The sequence below is a fragment of the Ictidomys tridecemlineatus genome, chromosome 3, assembly GCF_052094955.1.
Source record: "Ictidomys tridecemlineatus isolate mIctTri1 chromosome 3, mIctTri1.hap1, whole genome shotgun sequence".
Taxonomy (NCBI): Eukaryota; Metazoa; Chordata; class Mammalia; order Rodentia; family Sciuridae; genus Ictidomys; species Ictidomys tridecemlineatus.
The window spans coordinates 38,669,147-38,686,318 of NC_135479.1; the positions used below are offsets into that span (position 1 = coordinate 38,669,147).

The 17,172-nt window shown below is 46.4% G+C and overlaps 1 protein-coding gene and 1 long non-coding RNA gene across 5 annotated transcripts in view; one reads left to right on the top strand and one right to left on the bottom strand.

Moving 5' to 3' along the window:
* The window catches only part of Asic2 (acid sensing ion channel subunit 2), a 1,042,689-nt gene that overhangs the window by 374,867 nt on the left and 650,650 nt on the right, over positions 1-17,172 (top strand). The window lies entirely within an intron of this gene.
* LOC144376110 (uncharacterized) overlaps positions 9,118-17,172 on the bottom strand; it is a 29,828-nt gene continuing 21,773 nt past the window's right edge. For 3 of the 4 annotated variants that reach the window (XR_013436204.1, XR_013436203.1, XR_013436201.1), the window contains one exon: positions 9,118-16,905. This is a non-coding gene — a long non-coding RNA (uncharacterized LOC144376110). The remainder of the gene's footprint in view (positions 16,906-17,172) is intronic. The other variant, XR_013436202.1, reaches the window with a different exon arrangement.

Below are 17,172 nucleotides of genomic sequence, written 5' to 3' on the forward strand. Positions count from 1 at the left end.
TTCTTGGCCTAACAAGGGAACCAAGAAATTTAGGGTCTGGAAGCACAAGGAGTGTCTTTCTTACCCCTCATGTCTTGGCCTTCCTAGATGCCCCTTAGAGAGCTCTGTCCATTCCCAAGGCTTCCTGCCTCCACCTGAGCAAGCATCCACTCTGGAAGCTAACACAGGGCTGAGTAGATGGCAGGTAACAGGTGAGAGGGAGTCCCTGGGGTGCCAAGGGGATCTTAATGCAGATAGCAAGGTGTGTGTCTTCTCACTTCTTGCAATGACACAGCCCTAGGGGCACCAGGATCTGTATGTTCAGAGATACCAACAGAGGCTTAGAGAGGTGGAGTGATTTTTCTCCACAAAGCCAGTCCCATTTGGTCCTAGACCCATCCCCACACTGTCTTGTAGGGGCTGAGCCATATGTTGCTGGGTCTCCAAGGGAGATTTGATGAGCTAATTAAAGGGTGTTCTTGGAATGTCACGGGATGCAGCATCTCCCCCATCATCCTGCCCTGAAGGAGAGGGAGAGATCTGTTCTCATCTTTCCCACTGGATTTCTAGCCTCCTTGCTCTTAGCCTCTGTTGTAGCCAAATGACTGTCACAAATTTTGGTCCTTGGGTGGCAGAGCTCTCTCTTTCTCAAACATAGTTGGGCCCCCCATCTCCATTATTCTAGCTCATTCTTCAAGCCTCAGGGAAACCAGTGGCCACCCAGACACCCTGTTCTCCTCCCTGTCTCTGGGCTCTGATGGCTACCATCTGACCAGCCCTCTCTTCTGTCCATCTTTCCTTTCATTTTTATCTTATTAATGCAGTTCTGACACTCATGGCTTGTCCCCCCTCCTAGCCAGGGGTTCTGGCCATTTTGGTAGCTTCTTCAAAGTCTGCCACAAAGATACTCACGGGGAGGTCTCTGGGAGTGGACAAGGTCCAGCCCAGCTTCCCACTTTCATGAGAAACATCTAGATGGGAGCTCTGGGCCAGGCTTAGAGGATGGGGACTCGCTTGCTACAATTTCATTGAGTGATATCTCTGCAAGGACTGCTCTCCTGGCTGTCATGCACTTGGGGCTTAGAATGTGTCCAGAGCAGTGGTCACCTTTATTGAGGGTTTTAAAGTCACAGCATCACTTTCTTCTCAACTGTCTTCAACAATTTTATGGGGAGGGGAGCTGAGACGTATGACCTGGCACATTTATTCTGTCTCGGGCCCCTGGTTCTTCACACTGAAGCAAAGAGCATTTTTGTCTTAGAAGCTCAATTCTCTTTGACTTCGTCTTCCCTGTGCAGTCATCCTGACAACTTTGCAGTTTTCAGTTGGAACTGGGATTGTTCTTCCCATCTTAGATAAGGGCAGCCAAGGACAAAAAAAAAAAAAAAAAAAAAACATCATGGTGGTTTGGTTTTTTCTTCTCCAGAAACTTCAAGGTCAAGCCTGATATGTGAGTTACAGGTCAAAGACATGGACACGTTCAACCTTGTAAAGGAGAAAACTCAAGAGCTGACTTAAACCACCAGACTCAGTGAGACTTGGTCAGCTCCAGAGGCAGGACCCAGAAGACCCAGAACCAGTTGGTGTAAGTGCCAGAGAAGAGTTAGGCATTGTCTCAGTTTTGTCCACCTGTGCCCTCAGCCCAAGAAATAGACCAGAGACAAGAATCATCAGGTGCAGATGGTTTACTTGGGAGGTGTGAGGATAGCAGGTAGAGAGGCTAGTGTGAGTGTTGCAGAGGGGGGATGGTGGTGATGAGGATGTCAACAAGGGACTTGACATCAAGCCAGTTTCCACTGAGGGGGATGTAGCTTACTACTCCAGAAATGATTTCAAGACCGGTGTACCCCCACCAACACCGCTAAAATCCCCCCACTTGGAGGTAGCGAGCTGGTTAATTGTATCCCAGGTGCTTCTGTGTTAGTAGGCAGATTCCATTCTGGCAGCCCAGGGTAGATCAGGTGCTGTCCTTGGGAATACACAGAAACATAAGGGGTCCTTGGATATGGAGAAGGGATTAACAGCAACTGCTGCAAGCACCACATACAAGTTGTATAATGATTCAAACAATCTGGAGGAGGAGGGGGCTCTCTGTGAGGTGGTGAGCTCTCCACCACCAGTCCCAAGGCCAAATGGACTGGGCAGGGTCTCCAGTTTTGAGTAAGGAGTTGGACCAGATATCTTCCCAATTTGACTCTATAGGCAAAGTTCTCAGGTCCTCATGCTACTGAGAAGGTCCCCTGGCTTGCCGCAAAAATGCAAGTCCTTCCTTTTTCAGTCTTAAGGGCTAATAATCTCAATTTCTTACACACTGCTTTTTCTTTTTTTTCTTTCTTTCTTTTTTTTTTTTTTTAGAGCTTCATGGTCATTTATGGTAGTGGGCTTCATCCTGACAAATCAATTTCAGTTCATGATCCCCTGTTCCCTCCCCCTTCTCCCTCCCCCCCACCCTCACCTTCTCCTTTCTCTACTGGACTTCCTTTTGCTCTTCTATTAATCTGTATTTGATTGGCTCCTTATATAATCTTCTCCTTCCCTCCCCCTTTCCTTTATTTTACTTTAGCTTCTGAATATGAGAGAAAATATTTGAACTTTGAGTTTGAGTGACTCACTGGTTCTTATGTGGGTGGATTGACACTGAACCAGCAAGCTGTGATCCCGCGCTCCTGTTTGGTTCCCCTCAGTTTTTCATTGAGTTCTCCCTCCCGTCCGGAAGTGGGCTTGGATTGGAGAGGCAGGGTCATTTCCCATATCCAATTGGATGGAAGTCTAAACGGTTTGCAAAGTGAGTTACTTTTAGGTCTAACTGGGACTTTGGTTCACTTTCCAAAGAAGTCACCCTTTCCTGTACCTGGGGAGAGTGGACACTGCATGCAGGTGGATGCCTCCCCATAGTTTTAGGAATCCGCTCAATCAGAATGGCTACCATTGGACACTCTACTGCGCACACTGGCTTTCTCTGAATCCTCACAGCCCAAAGAGCAACACACTCTTTATATCCCCGTTTTAGAGGAAGAGGTTGAGGATCAGAGAAGTTGAACAGACCTATAATCTGTTGCAGCTTACAAGAAATAGTGTGAGTTAAACCCTGATCCAAAATTCTAAGAATTCTCCTAGTCCACTCAAATGCAAGGAAGCCAGCCAAGCCTCTCCCAGGGACTTTGACTTTCTTTTTAGGAAAGAGACTGGATGGTTCTACCAAAGACTTTGGAATAGGGGATTCCCAAGGTGGTTTAAGTGAATGGTCCTGGCTTAAAGAGAGCAAACTGGGGACACATCCTGTCCATAATAGGGATGTCTGTGCTGTGGGAAACGAATCTGCTGGACTGATTAAGATGTAAAATGGGCATATATTTGATCTATAATCCTACTGCTAATATTCCATCTCACAGAAGTAAAACCTCAAATGTACAGGGAAAATGTAGAACAGTAGGGATACAGTTGGGTTTATTATTTTTTATTTTATTTTATTGGTATTAGCAAAAAAGAAAAAAGAAATGGAAGCAATTTTGACATCTGCCAATAAAGGAATAGATGAATAGATATGGTGCATTCCAGCAACAGTTTATTAGGCAAAATTAAAGACTGTGCTATAGATGCTAAAACTTATCAAATCAGACATTTTATTGTATTTCACACTTCCTCAATAAAGCCACTTTAAAAAATATATCACATTAGATCCATGTGTACATCTTGATCACGAAGATGTCCCTGATACGTGCCTGGTTGAGTAAAAGCAAGCTTCAGGGTACAACGTGTGATTCCATTTGGGGCACAATCGTGTGTGCATCTGTACGTGGGTTTATGTGAGTATCAGGGATGTTGGAAAGGTCACTCTATAATAATCTTGGTGAGGAAAATATAATGGGCAGGAAAAACAGGAAGACTTAAACTTTTCTATATTTAGTTCTCTATTATTTGCCTTTTTACAACGTGCTTCAATTGCTTTTGTAATAAAAAATATTGTAAAAAAAATAATAGTGTCGGTGAATCACCACAGAAGCAAGCCTGTCTATGGTTCCAACTAAGATCACTCGCCTCTAAGGAGACAGGTGCCTGTGGGTTTCACTGTCCCCTGGGGTTGCCAAAAACACTGAGGCAGGGGATTGTCCTGGCTCCAGCCACTGAATATACAGTAGTCGATGGGGACAGTCTGAGTTTGGAATAGAAACATAAAGGTCAGTCGCAATAGAAAATGTATTTCCTTTCCAAATGCCTGCATGATAAAATATGGAATTTTAATAATTTCACAGGGTGGGAATTACAGCTGCCTAGCTTTTATCGCTGCCTCAGGCATTGGACTGACCCCACCAAGACCTCACATTTCCTCTTCACCAGCAGGATGATTTTCTACTTCATCATCTTTTCTGTCATTGTGGGAGGAAAAAAAAAATTCCCCAGGTAGCCTTCCTGCAACCTCAGCCCAGCAGAACCAATGGGAGCAGGATTCCGTCCATTTGTTCAGCCAGCAAACATTTACTGAGCCCTATTGTCCCAGTTTTCTTACTTTGCTTGTATTGAACACTGAGGATACACGAATTCCAGGAGATCTTCTGGACAGCACACTTAAAAGTGAAATTACTAAACAGGCAGGTGATGGGAAGGTGATGGTGACTATGAGAGTTCAGAATTCATTCCTTCCTTCATCCATGCATGCATGCATGCCAAAAGCAATTTTGGAAAAAACAGAGATCTCGAGCTTTGAAGATGGAAAAAAAAAAAACCGTGAAGTTTTCCACGGAAGGAAAATAAGATTCATTAGCTGTGGTTCTTAAGTACAGAACTAGGACCCCTGGAGTCATACAAAGGGGCAGAGTTGGTAGAAAATGTGATGAGGTTGATCCAGAATCTACGCAGATGGCAGTGTTCCAAGAGTAAGGGGGATGTGAAGGGCACCTGAGAGGGCAGTGTGGGTAATGCATGAAGAAAAATGATCATCGCAGGGGCAGAAGGATGGAAGGCAGGGCACAAGAAGGGCTGGCCTCAGACCAGAGCTCAGACTGTCCATCCTCTGTACCAGGAGGCCAAGAGCATGCAGATGTGTCTGTCTTGGGAGGTGGGAGATTGATAGTTTTTTTTTTTTTCTGGCTCCTTCTATTTTCTCAGTAAAATTGAATTCAAGGCCCTCAACCAAAACCAAAGGAGGGGGTGCTGTCCTGGAAGTTCCAGGGCAGAGAGAGTGGGAAGTAGTCATTTCTGAGGACAAGAGAACGGCTTGACCTGGGATACAGGACAGCACTGTGGAGCAGAGCCCAGGGCTCACTGGATGTTGGTGGCCATAGTGAAAGTGAGACCCATCGGCATTGTTGGTGCGTTTTTCTCCAGATGCATTCCCTTCTCAGATCAGGGGGAGAGTAGAAAGGTAATTTCATCTCACCAGATTAGGATTTAACCAGGCAGCCCTAAAAGATGGAGAGAAGGTGACCACTGTGATAAGTCTCAGAGGCTCAGCGGGGTATGGAGAGGAGTGACAGATGGAGAAAAGACGGTAGGTCCTTAGCCACGGCAGGAGCGGGAGATGGTTAGCCCCATTTGGCAAGTAAGTGAACTGAGACTCAGGGAGGCAAATCATAATCTCTAGAAAAGTCGTGTTCCTGAGACTTCAGGATATGAGAAGGTGAGAAGCAGAGAGTAAAGTATTTCTACTAGTGATGTCTCCCTCTCTGTCCCCTTCTCCCTCTCAGGGAGCTCAGCACTGTGGTCAGCTCTCCGACTTGTCTGGGACTGGGCCCCTCTCAGGGTGCAAGACGTTCAGCACTAAAACTGAGAATGTCCCAGGCAAACAAGGTGGATAAGGCCCCAACCAACATACATGTGCATACACGCAAACGCACATGGGGAAAGAATTACAATTGATAATTCTGTGGACGAGGCCATCAAGGGATTCCTCTCTTCTGCAGAGGTCAGCGTTGGAGGTGAGGGGGACAGGCTCAGAGGCAACAGTTACATTCTATGCTACCATCCTATAAACACATCGAAATTATATTTTGGAGGGATAGGTAACAGCCAAGTGGCTCAAAATTCAAAGGCTTCCAAAGGGTAAACAAGGAAGGTCTCCTGCCCTCTGGCTGGAGCCGGCTGTGGGAGGAGTGAATTGTGTGTGCTTCCACCCAGGTGAGGTGGAATGCATAGCCGGCAATCACCTTAGAGCCTGCAACTTGATCTTTTTGTCTGGGAAAAAAAGATCACAGAGTTCATTCTCTCTGGGCACATCACCACCAGAATAGAAGCGCTGAAGGTCAGGGACTGGGGCTGTTTTCTTACCAACAGCTCTTCAGCACTTAGAACAGTGCCTTGGAGGCGGGTGGAATCCAAGGATGTCCCATTAATTGAAGGAGTCCTTTGTTCTCCATGGCACCCCACTGAATGCATGTGCCGCAATGTCTAATTGTACCCTTTTCTGCTTTCCGATTGTTTCCACATTTTTGATCTTATAATTAATGTCTCAGTGAATAACCGCACACATATGCCGCTTTACATGTGTGTGAGCCGATCTGTAGGATCAACTCCCACAAGCAGAATTGCTGAGTCCGGGGTCTGTAATGGTGATAGACAGGACCACATTATCCTCTAGGTAAATTTACAATTATTCCACGTTTTGCCCCATGCTTTCGTCATACGTTTTATGTATCACCATTTGTCTTTGGTTTTAAGCCACCTTCAAGTGTTCTGTCCATCCGGCCCTTCACGGTTGGCCACTATAGCTCGCCACCTCCCAATTTTGGGACAACCCTTTTTTTATGGGCTTTGCTGAGCATCCTGCCCAGGAGCCAATCTTCCCCAAGGTTGGGGAGGGTGCACGGGAGAAGAGGAAGACCTGCATCCAGGCATCTCGGATTCCTGGAGTGGTGTGCAGCAGGAGAGAGGGCCTAAGCCAGAGTACTATTTAGAGACAAGCCGGGAACATCTGAAAACCTCACTGAGTTCAGCCATTCTCAGGAAGGCTTTTTCCTTTTCGTTAACATCCTTGGAAGGGGGTGATAGCATCCCATTTACTACTAAGCAAACTCCTCCCATCAATTCTGTTTCTTAAATCCTCAGCTCCTTCTAATTACTTATTGACTAGTCCCAGGAGGACTCTAGCCTAGATGGGCGCAGCAGAGAGATTTCTTTCTGGGCCTCAGGAGAGTGAGAAATTTTATTCAAACTTTGCAAACTCTGACTCTCAACCAGTTTGGACCCAACTCTCTTTCCCTACCTACCCTTCCTGATACTCAAGTCTCCCTCCAACACTCAATTCCAGGGTGATGCAGGAACTCCCAATGATATTTTAATTCCCTCTAATGAGTAGCACTTCTGTGGCATTGTCTGGCTTGAAAGCTAAAGACCCTCAAAAGCCTCCATAGGTCTACTCTCCAAGGGACATTTGAGAGGGAGTAACCAGAGGTTTTGTTCTCCCTAATAAGTCTCTGCTAGATATTTCCCTGTATCTGGAGTGTTGTGATGATCCTTGGAGGTGGGGGAATATACATAGGGTGGCTGTGCCCTTGTGCTGTGAAGCTCATTTATTCAGACTCGGGTGCATGCACTGGTTCACCCTGTTGGCTCACTTCTGAGCAGCAATTGAGCGTCCATTGTGAGGCGGGCATTGTGCAGGACAGGCAGAGGAACACAAGTATGAACCAAGATGAATGCTGAAGATCAGGAACCAGGCACCGTTGCCATGGGCACTGTGAAGTGCTGGATCAATGTGAGAACACATCAAACGTCTTCTCCAAAGGAAGAATGGGGGAGGGGAAATACATTTTTTCAGCTCTGATATTTGGTCCCCGTGTCTTAATCTTTGAGCTCCGGTCTATCAACATCAACCACAGAGAGACAGTGTCAGATGCGGTGGGAGATACAAACAAGAAAAAGGAGGGAAGGAAAGATAAGAGAACTGAGTTCAAATTCTTCAATCAGGACAAACCCAGGTAAAAAAATGTTCCTGCCACATCTCAGGAAAGGGTTCATGAGACAAATTAGCAAGGTAAGCCAAGGCTCAGGAGAGAAATGTTTTCCATACCAAACAAAAGCTAATTTTTCCAGCCTCTTCAAGCATTTCAAAATCATTCATTTACATTCAAGTGGCTAATCAGATCATTTTAGATCAGGCACATCTATTCCTGAAACCCATGGATGGTTGAGCGAGGGAATGGATGAATGAGTTCCGTGAACCGGGTTTGTATTATTGTATGGTTTCAAAGTGACCAAGCAGCGCGGGGGATTCTCAGTTCCGACTTTTCCGCTAACGCAGCCTCATTCTCCCACAATTAGTCCTCATTAATGAGACCTGTCATCGCAGGCATTTGAGATCTGAGGTCCCTGGAGAAATGGTTGCCTTGGAAAATCAAAGTCAGAAGTCTATTAAGCAAATTAATAGAAGAGGCGCAGTTTCAAAAGAAATATTTTGCCAATCAAAGGAGGTAGGAAGGATTTTTTTAAAACACATTTTTTTTTAAAAGTCATCTATTCACAGGTAAACTATACAGGTGCTAATTAGAAGCCATTCTTTTGAACCCATAAAGTCTGTCCCCACCCCCACGGGGGCCGTATTTCAATCTTTGTTAATCACCTGAAAGCCCTGAATGTCGCTTAATCTAATAAAATAGTTAAAATAAAGTATCCCAGATTTCTGGCTGGAGTGAGGCAGTGAGGCATGGGAAAAATCTCTGGCTCTCCATTTAAATGCCAGCATTACCAATTTCCAGCAAATGCCACGGCAGGCTTCAAGGTTCTAAACTGAAGAGCTGCATAATTTGGATCAACTTTCTTAACCTCCTTGAGCCTCAGTTTCCTTACCTATAAAACTAGACTAATACTATTGGAGCGATAAGAGCCATCCATATGCAAAGTCACACACACGCACACAGCATGAGGCTTTACTGCAGGTGCAGACACACAGCAACTCACAGACTGCTCTTTGCAACCCTAATGGGGGTAGTTTGCTAGCCTGGGAAGAGGAGGAACTGGAGAGAAAGGCAGGGTAAGGAATTGGCCCAGTTTGCATGGCTCGGATAGCAGATGCAGACTACGGCCAACCAAACTTCTGGAGTCTGTGGGTGGAACTCTTACCCTGCACTACCTCTCACATGAGCTGTTTAGAGAAGCCTAGAAACTCACCAGCAATATAGTACCCACCTATCCAACAATGGGTAATTTTATTTTTTTTTCTTTTCCACTTCTCTGGAGTTAGGTGAATAAAGTTGAATTTGCTCAGTGATGATATTGTTGGAGATGGGGGGAGGGGCCCAGCAAAGACGGAGAGCTCTCAAGTCCAGAATTGCACCTGCAGTTAGGAATTCTGCATCTAGGGCCCTGAGCAGTTCTGGGGCCCCCATGGCCTGCCCTGTGCGGCTCCTTTGGAGATGACGATCCCTTGGGGATAGACCCTGGAGGCTTCTTGACGACTCTTCCTGAGCCTTTCAACTCAACAGGATCTGCCCCCAAGACACATTCCCTCCCCAACTCACAGCTCCCTAGCTATAACTCACACTCCCCTGACTCGCTTTGGAGATGCTCCCTAGGGCCCTGGACCCTCCTCAACAGCTAGGCCGGTCCCTGTACTGTCACACAGACCCCATCACGACCTGGGGGTCCAGATTTTAAATCATATGTACACCCAGAGAAAACCAATTTCCTTCTGTGATCAGTTCTCTAAGGAAAGGTCAGGCCCGTAAATAACTGTGAGGGAGGCAAGGATGTGGCCCCTAACCGCACCAAGGGAGCCGGCCTCCCACAAATGGTGCTTCTCCTTTGCTGTTAAAGCAAGGTCACAGAGGTCAACCCTTAAAAGAGTAACATGAGGAAGGAGGAGCGTCAAAGCAGAATGTCATTTTTAGGGAGTCCCATCTCAGCCTGATGCCATGGGGAGCTCTGGGGTATTGTTTACATGGCAGGATTTGTCCCATCTGGAGGCAAGCCAAAAGGGTCAGCCTTGAGCCCCTGGGGCTCCACAATTTCCCAGGGACTTTGTGTGTCTTCTGAGGGAGGTGCAGGTGTGAGCCGGGCAAAGCCTGCAGAAGAAAAGACATGCCAGAGGGCAACAGGGACCTCAGGGGATCCTGGGGAGGACTGGCATAGCCCCGTGCTCCTTCTCCCATACCCCTCCCTTGTGATGTTTTAATATTCCGTGTGCTCACCTTCTCCCTAACTAACCTTTGGAGGGCAAAGACCTCAAACCCCAAGGTGCCTGAAGAACACAGATACTCGTAGGGGAGCAAGAAACAGCTTCATTCTGCCCTTCTTGTTATTTGGCTGGGCTACGAATTAAATTGACCCGTTGCAGAGTCACAGGAGAAAACATCCTTTTAATCACGCATGTCAACCATGGGGTCCCACAAAATAGGTGAGTTGAGGAAGGGTAACTGAGGCTGAGATAGCTTCTGAGCTACTTGCAAGGAACAGCCACGCGGGGCTCTGGAGAGGGGACAGTGGGAACCCAAGTTACCAAGCAGAGGGGAAGTAAACTTGCAGAAGAAAAGTCACCCAGGTAGTAGAAGTTGTCAGGCTCTGAGGAACAGTTGACAGCCTCCAAGGAATAGGTGACTACGCTGAGAGACACCTCCAGTCTCCGCTTTGGTTGATGTGATTCCGGCGGTGCAGATTTGTGACAATCGAGTTCCCTTTGAAGGGTCTGTCCTCAGGTACATCGGGGGAGCTCAGAGAAAGCCGGTTCCGCATCCACTGTCCCCATGGTACCCTCAGTTCAAAGTCATTGGCGCACCAAAGTGTTCATATTTTGGAGTGGCATTTCCCGAACGTCTTCGTGTTCCGTAAATATTTGCTGATGCCTGGGAGATAGGAATAAAGTCTGGCTAACTGGCAGACTACTGACAGGTGCCTTATCTTGAAGAAATTCCATCCTCCAGAGCTGAGGAAGCTCACACCAAAGGGACACTTTAAATTTAGCATAAAAAAAAAAAAGTCAGACAATTTGTGCCCATTTCAGGTCATGATAACGTACTATTAATTTTAATTTATTTTATTTTCTAGTACTGGGGATTGAACCAAGAGGGTACTTAACCACTGAGCCCTATCCCTGGCCCTCCTTATTTTATTTTGAGATGGGGTCTCATTTTTAAATTGCAGAAGATAGCCTAAAACTTGAGATTCTTCCTGCCTCAGCCTCTGGAGTCCTAGGGTTAGCGATATGCCACTGTTTCTGGCTACAAATATTGTTTTGCCAATAAGAGTTTAAAAGCCCATTTGGTGCCCCACACAGATGTGGATTTCCCATGTTGTCTGAGAAACTGAATTTGGAACTCTCCAGGAAATTCGCCAACCTCTTGTAAGCCGTCTCCCTTTATCTCAGCTGCACCTTCTCTATTAATAATAAAATTGACCAGTTCAAGGGTTTCTACTATTTTTTTGAGTAAGAGACCTGTTTATGAGAGCAAAGTATCTTAAAGGCTCGCCTTTGTTATTTATTCACCTTCTCTAGTTGATTCTGGTATTCATTGAGAGAATATATCATGACAAAAGGCTCCTAGAAGATTCAGGCAGTCCTTTAAATAAATTTGCATTCATGAGTCAGAGCAATTTTTCAATTAGTAGCAGCAGGCAAGCAAGATGTATTATTTACTTATTCTACTGAAAAATTATCAGTGCATGTGGAGATGGTCACAGACCAGGTGTCCCTCAGCTTCCCTTCTGCCCTGAAGTGATCTTCTATAATCAGCTCATAAAGAGGTTCCACCTTTCCAAGTAATTTTAACAACTAACAAATGACTTTGCACTTGGATTTCTCTCATTTAATCATTACAGAGCCGGGAGTCCCAGCTTGTGGCTGGCTCAGGGATCCCTACAGAACTGGCAGGCCAGATTGCAGGTGTTACCCGTTGTCGGAGGGTTTTACAACTGAAGGAGAAAAGGGGCCAGACCTTTTGAAGGCAATCTTGAGGGGAAGAAGAAATGAGGACCCTTTTATAGTGTTTCAGAATGGAACTTCTTCCTGCTCCCTAGGCAGGAAGAAAATTCTTGCCACATGGAGGGAGGGTGCCACAGTCTGGCTGGGCACAATTCACCAGCCACTTTTCAAGCAGAAACAAACTTTATTTTTAAAACACACACGCTGCACCACAGGAGCTCTTCAGGAATTCCCTCAGAGCCCAGCTGCCACCAGCGGCTTCCCACAAGCCTCTCAACCCCCCCACCCTCCTGCTCTTGAGGCCGATTGGCTGGGTTGCGTGGGCGGAGCCAAAAGAGTCCCCCAATGAGTAGCTTCGTGGTCTGAAAGGGCGGGGAAACAGCCCAATGAGCATCACCGCAGAGGAGCCAATCAGCTGGCAGCTGGAAGTTTGCTGGGGCACAGTGAGCCAATCAGCTGGAAGTTTGCTGGGGTCCCTTGGCTGTGGCTCTCAACAGGAGGGAGGTCCACAGGCTGCAGCTGAGGAGGCTGCTTAGCAATGGTGCTTTTGGAGAGGGGGGACTTCCTCCCCCCCCCCTTCATGAGCTGCAGAGATGCTGGCAAACTGTACCTGCAAGGATACACAAGCCACCTGCAGCTGTCCTCATTGTTGCATCAAAACAACCACCTTTTTTATTATCCCTCACAGTTCTATGAATTGACTGGGTTCAGCTGGGTAGTTCTTCTGCTGGCTCTGCTTGGGTCTCTTATGCAGCTGTGGTCAGAGGGCAATTAGGATGCTAGAACAGTGCCTCCCGCCACTTCCCTTCTAATTTCCCTCTCTGCAATTTTACAAACTTTCTACATGGCCTTTCTAGGTAGCCTTTTCTGTGGTCTCTCTGGAAGTCTTGGTAGTTTCCTACATGGTGGTTCAGGATTCTTGAAAGCACAAAATGCAAATGGCAGGCTCAGAAGCGGCACTGCCTCTACCTACCTCCTGTAGGTTAAGCAAGTTACAGGGTCAGTCCACTTTCAGCTGCAAAGGAACCATACAAGGGTACAAGCATTGAGCGAGGAAGCTCAGGGAGTGCTTGCTCACAGCCCTCTAGCATGGCAGGGTGCCCCAGTCTGGGGGTCCTAGGAGAATGCACCTTGGCATGTCCTTGAGCTTTTGCTCCTGCACCAGGAAGCTACAACACTGGTGAAGTGCTGCCCTCAAGTGGCATCCTGAGGGCATTGCAGGGCCAGAGCAGCCCCTGGGCTGCCTGTGAACCTTGGGCAAGACACCTTGGAATCCCAGGGAAATCTTGGAGTGGGTTGATGTTGCCAGCTTCCTGAGTTAAGAAAGAAAAGTTAAAAACAAAAATAAAAGTTATCTCTTAATATTAGTACAATGCAATTGCATGCATATGCTGAGGAAATCTGGGTTGGGGTGAGAAGAGGGAAACAAGATACAGCAATCTCTGTGTTCACCATAGCACATGCATCACAGAAGGTTCCCTCTGTATCTCATCTGATTTTGACCATGATATGACCCTATCTGTGGGTCAATTTAAACGTGCAGAAATCAGGTCTGGAAGATCCCACCAGCTAGCAAGGAGCAGAGCTGGGATGGAAAATCAGGCCTGTCTGACTCTAATGCCCTGAATGGAACCTCCTAATGAGCCTGCGACCTGCATGTTTAATGTTGTCACTATGGTTTTTCTTCCTTTTAATTGAGGCCCTTACCAAAATGACATGTCCCCTTCTTCTCCGAGTATCCTGCACAGCTCCTTAATGGTGTGTTTACTCAACAAAGGACACGGAGGCTATTTGTTCTGACAGTTGTAGCACCTGCAGACCAGTCGCTCCCTGCCGCCCCCCCCCCCATTCCCCAGTGAGAGACTGCAGGGAGCAGAGCTCCATTAAGGAGAGCAGAAAGCAGAGGGCACCCAGGAGGATGACCTCACGTTGTGCCAAGCCCAGGGACACGGGGGCCCACGAGGATCCAGGGAGGGTATGGTGACAAGCTCGGGAGACCAACTTGTCTTTCTCATCTCGGCGGTTTTGCAGAGAAGCAGCATGCATGTTGAGTCCAATAAGTGTTAAGAAGACCATTATGGCTGGAGCAGATTAAAGGCAACTTCAGGGTCTGTCTTCCCCACGGGGTGCAGCTGGATGTCTTGTAATGTTCTATAGCTTAGTAGGGTAACTGTGGCTGAGGACAATTAATCGTGCATTTTGAGAGAGCTGATAGAGAGGATTCTGAATGTTCTCAACACGAAGAAACAATCAATGTCTGAGATGATCTGCCAATCACCCTCATCTGATCCTTGCACATTGCATACATACTGAAATGTTACACTGCACCTCAAAAATCTATCCAATTTTTATGTGTCTATCAAAAATTTTAAAAAATAAGAAAAAATATATTTGTTTCTTTCCTTTCTAAGAAGAAAAGGAAAAGTAAGAGATGTTTTATTTAAGCCAATGTGTACGTGAGCACCTGTGTGGATGTGTGGGTGGGTGTGTGCATGCGTTCAAGTTGGTGGATATGGATATGGTATTTATTAATCCTAACTCAATTAGGCAATGGCCTTTTTAATATTTCATTGGTGTCTAATAGGCATTTCACACTTACAGGGTTAAAAATAAAATTCTTGCTTCCCCTCATCTCTCAAACTGCTCCTGCTTTGGTCCTCCCATCCCCGCTACTTGGCAGCCATATTCTGCCAGACACACAGCCAGGAGGTGTTGGATTCTGCCCTGAGACTCCCGTCCACTCTCCACCACGCCCTGCCTTCCCCACTCGCAGCATTGACACAGGACCCCAGCCCTGCTCCTTCACCCTCCCATGACTAGGTCACCTTCAGTTCTCCCAGCTCCTCTTTCTTGACCCTTCACCCAGCCCACCTGGATCCCACCTCTGTCTTGCTCAGTCCACAGAACCATCCCTTCCCGACATAAGACTGACCACGTCTCTGGCCTGCCCAGAAACTTCCAGAGGCTTCTTGCCTCTCTCAGAAAGAAATCCCAAGTCTCCATATGGCCACAAGTTCCCACCAGATCCAGCTCTCTTCTGCCTGGCAGATGCCATGTCTTCTCTTGGTGGTTCTCTCCACTGAGTCACAGTCCACAAGCACTAACATGCACAATTCTGAGTGCGTGGCTCAGTGGGATTTTGCTGGGGTACGTAGCCAGGTGACCACCACCCGGTCCAAGATGCCAAGTATTTCTATTGCTCAGAAAGATCTCTTATGTCCCTCTCTGTTAATGCCCACCTCCACCGTGGGGGACCGACTAGCCTGGCCTTCACCACCCAGGATCCACTCTGTCTGCCCTTATCCTTCATTTAAGTGGAATCCAGGGTACGAGCTGTTTTGTGTCTGGATTCTTTCATTCAACATAATTTTTGAGATGCACCTTCTGGTATCAGCATTTTGTTCTTTTCCATAGCTGAGAGATACTCTATCTTATGAAAGAACCACAACGGATTTACGTATTTGGCTGTGGATGGGCATTTGTCTTGCTTTCCGTTTGGGGGGGTCTATGCATTTTTCTGTTCATTTCCCCTGGGATATACCTAGGAATGGAATTTTTGGTTCATAGGATATGTTTACTTTTATTAGCATTGCTAAATAAATTTTTTCAGTGTGGTTTTACACTCCTGCCAGCCAAAGATGAGAGTTTTGTTTGCTTCCTATTCTTGCAAATACTTGATATTTTTCAAGGTGTTTTTAGTCATTCTTGGAGTGTATTGTAGTATTTCGTTTTGGGCTCAAATTTTCATTTTCTTGAGAAATAATAAAGTTGAACATTGCCTATTCATATCTTTTACCTGTTTCTAAAAGTTAGGTAATCTCTTTATTATGGATTTTTAGGAGTTTATATATACGTATATACATGTATGTATTCAGGGCATGAGTTCTTTGCAGGTGTGATCACACACGTCTCCTCCAGGCCTGTGTGACTTTTGATGTGACCTCCTGCTTTCTCAGTCACTTACTATGACCCAGCCATACTGGTCTTCACGCTGCTCCTGCCATACATGACATGCTCTGACCTCATCTGACCCCTCTGTGCTCACTCTTTATCTTTTCCAGAATGTTCCTTCCCTGGATATCTGGATGGCTCGCTTTCTCTGGATAAAGTGAGGGCACTTTATCCAGGTCTCTGATCACATCTCATTTTCTCAGAAGACTTTCTCTAACCACGGATTCCCCAAAGCTATCCCAAGCCTCTTACATGTCCTTATAATAGGTGTCCCCTGAGGTCCATATTTTGTTTGTTGGTGTTCCTCCACTCGACTTATCTCTGTGCGAGCAGAAACTGGGTCTGTTCTATTCCCTATGGGTCTGCAACACCTACCAAGTGCCAGTATTTTTTTTAATTTTTAAATTTTTTTTCAGTACTGATGATTGAACTCAGGACCTAACACATGTGTAGGCTACACCCCCAGCAACTTTTATGAAGTCTTAAAAATATCTGATAAAGTGAATAAAAATGGGACCGACTGTATCAGTCAGATAAGTATTAGTCTGGTGTAGGAACCAACAACCCCCAAATATCAGGGTAGGAAGCCTCCAGAGTTTTATTTCTCACTCATGCCATGACTGACGTTGGCCAGAGGGGGCGCTCTTTTCATACATGTTCCCCGGGGACTCTGGTTGATAGAGGAGCCATTATCTTACGATGCCACCTTCTCAAACTGACTCTGACACTTGCTATGGTGAGGGCGAGAGAGAGCCCAGAGAAAAGAGCAGTGACCATTAAATTGTGTTCCTCAAAGTCACAGGCATCACAACTGCTCATGTTTTGTTGCTGAAAGCAAAGCAGAGGGTGACGCCCAACTTCAAAGGGATGTGTGCCCAGAAAGAGGGAAGAATAGAAACTTTTGAGGAATACCATTAAGGTCTGCCGCAGTGAGTGAAAGCGTGAATGAAACACCAAAGACGCAAACGAATGAATGAATAGAAAGCCAAGGGATGGAACCTGGCAGGCAGCAGGTTGGACAGCCAGTTCTTGACTCTCCTCTGCTTCTAAATCCCAGGCAGCACAATGGGACCAATGTCGTCCTCTGTTGAGAAACGGTCATCTTGCATAATGCCCTTGACCATGTTCTGAGGATTAGAAGAAGAGCATTGAAGGTTTGCTCTGCTGCATTTTTTGTTATTTTCCGGACAGTGACCATGGAGTTCTACATGAATGACTAAAGCGGATGGTATGTGCCCCCATTGAACAGCTGGGTCAAGTAAGACCCAGAGAGATGAAGTAGACGGCCAAGTTCTCATCGTGGACTGGAACAGACCTTGATTGACTGTAAAGCACCTGCCCTCTGACTGCATGCTGAGAGACACACCCGGAAGCCATCATGGGTATAGCCCTGT